The sequence below is a fragment of the Adiantum capillus-veneris genome, chromosome 24, assembly GCF_014529385.1.
Source record: "Adiantum capillus-veneris isolate H3 chromosome 24, ASM1452938v2, whole genome shotgun sequence".
In the NCBI taxonomy this organism is placed as follows: domain Eukaryota; kingdom Viridiplantae; phylum Streptophyta; class Polypodiopsida; order Polypodiales; family Pteridaceae; genus Adiantum; species Adiantum capillus-veneris.
Genome location: NC_140954.1, coordinates 53,842,336 through 53,849,462, shown reverse-complemented (window position 1 = coordinate 53,849,462; position 7,127 = coordinate 53,842,336). Strand labels below are relative to the sequence as shown.

Here is a 7,127-nt window from a genome sequence, read left to right as displayed (position 1 = left end):
GACAAATTTTTATAGACATCAAGTCACCAATTTTTTTTGAAACTTTTAGGATGCCTCGACAAAGGACTAAAGCTTTGAGGATTGGGGAGCGGTTTTGTTTGAAGCCACAAGTTTGGTATCCCATAAGAAGTCCCATACTCTAATGAAGAACTCTAAATTTTTTTAGCAAACATCTTTGTAGTGAAGTTTCAAGATAAATATGCAAAGGTGGTCCGAGCGATGGTCTTCCCACAAGAGCTGTGTAACCAATAAAAAATTAACCTAAAGAGACTATCGTGGAGCATGCTAGAGAACAAGCATCCATAAACGATAAGAAGGAAGACCATACCACTACAAGCAATGGAAATGAAGAATAAGATTTTCAAGAGCAATAAGGGGAGACAACATGCATGCCACATTAGGAGAAATATGAACCTTGCATGGGCCTTGTAAGGAATCCTAATTTTTAGGGATTAAGACTAATGTTGTGTGGGGTTTAGGGGGCAAGGGCATTGAAGAAGGTAGTTTTGAGTAGGCTTTTCTAGCCTTTTTTCAAGACAAATGTAGGATGTGGATGTAAGGGGTTACTTTCTCTCTCTAGCTTTTTTTAAAGTGAAGAAAGCATAGGGGTGTGTCCACATCAGCAAAAACGTGGGTCACTAAGAGTCAAAATTTGACTTAAAAAAAAATAATTCATTTTTACTTAAAACTCCCTCCGAACATATATACATATCCAAAAATCAATTTTTTGACCCATTTTTAAACCCACAAGCTTAGAAAGTCCATCTTTTCAAAATTCTTTTCCCCTAAAAAGTAAAAAACATTTTGTTCTCTCCTCCTCCTCCCTCCTCTCTCTCTCTCCTCTCCCTCCCTGCCGCTACCTTCCTCCTCCTCCCCAATCTCTCCCTCCCCCCCCTCCCTCCTTCTCTCCTCCCATCTTCCTCAACCTCCCTACCCTTCCCCCTCTATCTTTTCATCATTTGCTTCCTCACGCAACAGCTTCCATGGTGCTCATGGACATCAAAAATGGTTTGCTTCCACCACCACGTACTCCGCACACCAAAATCATACATATTCGCTTACCCACATCATTTGCACCGAAGACCGCTAGTGAGGGTGATCAAAGGTCATCACAGGAACGTCGCACCGCTTGTGAGACCAATGTTGACATTTGGGTGGATGGCCATTTGTACCCTTACGATCCAATAAGCCGCTTCCATCCACTGTTTAATAGCCTTTTCACATTTCTTCAATTTCTTGGGAGGGGAGAAGCAGGCTTGTTAAGCTATTGCAAGCGGTTGTGTATGGGTGCAGGTGCTTCTTTGCATATGTGGATGCACGAATATCAAGCTCTTCACCTCAAGACGACGACATTACAAGAGAGTGTTGCCTCTTCGGAGAGGGTGGTTAAAACTCTTGAACAACAATTGTAAGAAAAGGAGTCCCACATCCAGAAGCTTACCAACACCATCACATACTTGAAAGAAACACCCCTTGGTGCAAGGAAACACAAAAGCACGTATTCATCCATTGAAACTCTTGCACATTCAGGAGGAGCACGTAAACGACGAGTTACAGCCACAAGGTGATTTGGTCTTTACTTGCATGATGCATTCTTACTTCACACTATTTTTTAACATTTATGTTTATTTGTTGCTAGAAACTTCATCCAAGAGGCATGCGGTGGAACAAGCCAAGATGATCGAGTCAACCTTCTCACTAGTTGTTTCAATACCCAGGATGTGATTTCTATCTTACAATCACCTGGAGGTAAGCACATTAAGGATGCAGTCACCAAGGACCTTATGTGTAAATTAAGAAATGTGGTTAGTGATGATGATGTGCAACAAGCTTGTGATGAGGCTGGAATCAGCACCAAAGCCTATCAGGCTATTTTCCAACTCCTAAAGGATGCCCTCAAAGAACATGGCATTGTGGAAAACCTATTTCCCGTTCCTCACAAGGTCAAGCTCGAAAAGAAAGCCACAAACGAAGATGTGTTCTCCCGCATTGGGACATACCTACACATTGAGGACACAATGCCAACTTCCCTTTATGCTTCGTGCGCAACAAAGACAAGGGGAAAAGGTAAGAAACAATCCATAAAACCTTGGGAGAAGGGATTTCCTTACACAATGTGGAACAATATTTTCATGGATCTTAGAAGGCTTCAAGAAGCCATGCTTAGATTTTATGAGTTACCTGAAGAAGGTGACACACTTTACTTTTTTCTTTGGAATTGTTCTTATCATAGACTCTGAAGTTTAAGGTCTTGGCACTATTTATTTTGTAGTGCTTGGCACAAAAGTTGCGTTTGTGCTGAAACTCGATGAGTGTCAAATAGTGAAAGGCCGAAGATTAGAGAGGCTAAGTGTCACTCTAATGAACGAGGCCCTTCTGCAAACCAAGCGAAGGGATTCAGTTGAGCCATCTCCCACCCCATCTTTTAGCGTGCAATCAGAGAAAGACATTTTGGTGGTTGGGTGCTATTGAGGTGCCCAAAGAGACCAATGGAGTACTTTCATGGATTTTTGAGAGAACTCCATGGATCACATAAGTAATACACTTCCAATTGCAGGTCAGAAGTTGGAGATTGAGGGTTTTGGTAGATATGATGTGGAGTGGCACTTAGGTGGGGATTCGAAGACCATAAAGTGTTTGCTTGGCTGCAAACAAGGGGCTTCTTCTCTCATGCCTTGTCCATTTTGCACTCGAGGGTACAAACCTAATGGACAAAAATCACATAAGAGCACTGCAAAGGTCGGTTCCATGCTTCCATGGCAAGGGCATGGAGAACAAGGGTTAGATTGTCGTGATGTCGGAGATGAAGGTAGAGAATGGGAAGCATCTATTCTGAGATATCCCATGTTCAATGCCCCAGACCGTGATCAAAAGGACCATGCTTGGAATCCAATCTTTCCATTTCCTCTATCGAATGTACATTTTTGTACATTACACGCATTCATGTACATTTTTGATAGGCTATTGAAGCTCCACATTGACTATGCTTTCACAATGAAACCGTTGGAAAAGTCCCAGGAAGCGATCGAAAGAGTGGAGGTACTCTTGAATTCCATTGGTTATCACGGTGGAAATGTGTCTATCGTTATTGCAAAGAACACAGGGGAGGCCCATGAAATTGCTCAACAAGTGTCAACGAGTGGACAAAAAGCTAGACACTTTTTGAAGAAAGTTTCCCAAGGAAAGCCAAGTCGATATGATGCTCAAAACAGCTCCAACCAGCAGGCAGGTAACCTTTGGGAGCTTTGGAAGGAGTTATGCAAAGCTACTACTGACAATGATTCAAATGGCGAGCTTGCAAACAAGCACAAGCAAGTTTGGGCACATTTTGATAAAATGGTCAAGCTTATGGGCCTTAACAGCACAATAGAAGAACAACGCCAATCATTTCAAGAAGCCTTGGCGGATTTTACCAAGGTCTTCACCCTTTCTTGGGGTGAAAATAACATCACACATTACATGGTAAGTCATTTTACATTGTGTATTTATTACAAGAGATTGTTTTTATTAAATAATGTGGATCAAATATTTACTCATGTGAACAACATATCTTGTTTGCACATGTTGCATTTTTTATGCACAAAGTATGGACCGCTTGAAATTTTTAGCACTCAAGGCATGGAGAAGTCCCATTATCGAGCAAGGGGAGTGTACTTCAAAAATACTCGACATGGTGGTGGAATGGTGCAATGCAATTATTTGGAGGAGGATGTTCAACTGGTTTTTTCGCACAACATTTGCTCGCAAGCTCACAATGGAGCGTGCACGACAATCCAAGATTGCTATTGAAGTGCGGAAATGGATTCGTCAAGAGCATAGCAACAAGTGGCAAATGTCGTAAGGTCCCACCAAGCATGCTGCATGGCGGCGATGCAGAGTGCGACAAGGATCAAAGTGAATACTGCGTGAATCACTAAACGTGAACTTAGGGTCCAACTCTTAGCGACATGTTTATTTAAAAAATAATAGTTTTTTTTTTCAAAATTAGTGTGAACAAGGCCCTTTTTAAATGGGCCCTTATAAATATTGCATGCTCTCATAAACCACTCATTTCTTAAGAACAGGTAAGCTCTTACCAACAAAATGGAGCGCACCAAACAAACCGCAAAAGAGCATCCGCCTGCCAACAAAAACACCCTCCAAGGATGTGAGAAGCCGCCATGGCTTAAAGGCACAAGAAAACACCCACGAAAACCTGGCCTTTCCAGGAACTCTTCTGGCAATGGGCATGGTGGTAGGGCACGAGAGTCATCGAGGACTGTTGAATCTCCACCTCCTCAAGATTTAACACCTAGAAAAATAATGGAACAACGTGCCTAACGATGGAGAGAAGAACAGGGCCAGCAAACAACAGAGTCCGATAGGGAGCAGCCGTCGCTCCACCAATCACAAGCAGGACCATCCAAGACTCGGGTGATCCATACAGACACTGAATCAGAGAGTGAGCCACCATGGCTGCGAGATGAAATACCGCGCACACATTGGGTGGCCGTTGGGGGGAAGACATTGCCTCGAGGCCAAGGAGCTCTCCCCACACAACAAGATCAGCAGCCAAGGGAAGAGGAAGTATCAGAAGAGGCTGTAGAACCAGCCCCTAAGCATGTAAACATGGGCAAGTCTAAGTTTTCCAAGAAGCCTAAACGCCGCCCACCAGCAAATGTGCAAGTGCCCCCAAGACAACCGCAGCGGCGCTGAAAAATAGCAAGGGTATTTGCAGAAATCTGCCACTACCAAAAGACTACGGAGCTTTTGATTCGACGCGCCCCCTTTTCTCGCACAGTGAAAGAGGTGCTTCAAAGCTATGGAAATCAATATAGAATGCAAGCAATAGCGCTAGAGGCTATTCAAGAAGCTGCAGAAGCCCACATCATTTCGGTGTTGGAAGATACCAACCTATGCGCCATTCATGCAAAGCGAGTGACAATACAGCCAAAAGATATGCAGCTTGCCCGTCGATTGCGACGAGACTTCGAGCATTAGCCAAAGTTACCCTTCTTTTTGTATTGCACACCCTTATCTTTGTAATGATTTGACTTTCCAATGACAATATGATCAACAGTTGTGTCTATTGTGTCTATTATCTTTGTAATGAAATGACTTTGTAATTTCAAGTTCTGTATGTAATTTCATTTAATTTCAGTAAATTTAGGTATTTTAAGTACCATGGGGGGTAGATAAGCCTACCAGGGGCAAAAACAATCCTGGCCACAAGGGCGCGCAAATGGCCCATCCATCAGTTATAGGCCATTTGCGCGCCCTTGTGGCCAAGCTTTTTTTGCCCCTGGTAGGCTTATCTACCCCCCAGGGTACTTAACAAGCACAAATTTACTAAAAGCAATTGGTTTTGCAACATTATTTTAGATGGAGCCTTGTGGCCACCCTTTTTTGTCCATTTCAAGCTTTGGATTCCCCATAGGATATCAAAAAAGTTAACATATTGTGAAACCAAGCGTTTATGCAACATTAATTTGGAATTTTCAAATGTCCAATGTAATTGGGCTTTTTGGTGCAGGGGTGTACTAGGTAGAGCTAAAGCAGGTGATAGTGTGCTGGAAACTTAAATTCATAATTGATTTCACCTTTTCTATTGTCCTTGAGTGTGAACATATGTTGAAATTGCCATAAAAAGGGTGCATTTAAATTAATGATGCAAAACCAATTGATTTCAATAAATTTGTGCTTTGTAAGTATCCTAGGGGGTAGATAAGCCTACCAGGGGCAAAAAAAATCCTGGCCACAAGGGCGCGCAAATGGCCCATCCAAAAGTGATGGATGGGCCACTTGCGCACCCTTGTGGCCAGGATTTTTTTTGCCCTTGGTAGGCTTATCTACCCCCCACGGTACTTAAAATACCTAAATTTACTGAAATTTACTGAAATTACATACAAAACTTGAAATTACAAAGTCACCAATTAAAACAATTTTCATATCACCAATTGAAACAATTTTCAAGATTGACAAATCATATTCAAAAGAATTTTCAAGATAGAGAGACAATTCCAAATATTTTTTATTACTTCCAAAACGGTGATTTTACATCATGTATCTGAGTAGTTCATAATTTTCTTGACCATTTCCTGGCGCCTATTTTGCGCGTAAGGCAACTCCCCAGTCAAGAGGGACTGCGCTATGGCCTTTGGGTCAGTTGAACCAATGGAAGCATGTATCCCTATTTGGGCAAGCACTTTACCACGAAAGCCAGTGCCAAACGCTGTGCATACAAGGGATCTACGCACTAGGAACACTTGATGCGGAGCTTGAGCAATGGTGCTCAAACACAAGAACTTGCTCAAAGCTTTCAACGACCAAGTCATAAAATGGGCTTGGGGAGTAAATTCATTATGGATAATGGCCACATTGCCAGGGGGGAGTTGTCCTAGGTAATGCACAAGGGAAGCTTGAGACCCAAAGCCTGTCCGCTTGCCACCCGTCCTTGAAGCAAAATCATCAAGCTCCACGACATCCTGTCATAAACCGATGAAGGTTGAGAAAAAAGACAATGAAGGATAAAATAGTAACATGAAAATTAGGATACAGTTTACCTCCTGCTCCTTGTCATCCTCCTCCCTGTTGCCCTTTTCATCCAAGTCAATGCTCCCATGCACCACATATACGAGCTTTGGATCATCAGATGGGAGGTTTCATAATGGCATAGGCATCCTAGCAGCCTCAACCTTGGCTTGCATGGCTTGGAATTCTTCCTCAGCCACGTGCAACTGCTCTGCTGCCAGGACCTCCACACATACAACTGCAATAGTGTTAGCAACAGAGTCCCCAACTGGCAAGAGGTTACTTTCTAGGGCATCTAGCGTATTGTCTAAGGGACATTTGGTGCTGTTGCATAGCACGCTCAAGCATTCATCCATGCATAGGCCAAATGCTTTCTCCAAATCATGCAGAAACACATACTCCTCCCCATCCACTACCATTGAGGAGAAGCGGCTGATTTCTACCTCTGGGATAGACACATCCATCAGTGGTAGTGCCATTGGAGTATCACTAGGGCCAGCCACAACTATGGATTTCTCAACCACTTCCTCGAGACCCCCGGGGCACTCGAACCGTAGTGTCTTTCCTTCCGCTGCAAGGTTCATGGGGATAACCTGTTGCTCCTTGGTGTCCTTGAT

The 7,127-nt window shown here is 43.1% G+C and overlaps 1 pseudogene; it reads left to right on the top strand.

Moving 5' to 3' along the window:
* Nucleotides 1–2,803: 2,803 nt before the first annotated feature.
* Nucleotides 2,804–4,980, top strand: LOC147426383 (histone H3 pseudogene; annotated as a pseudogene).
* The last annotated feature ends 2,147 nt before the right edge of the window (nt 4,981–7,127 follow it).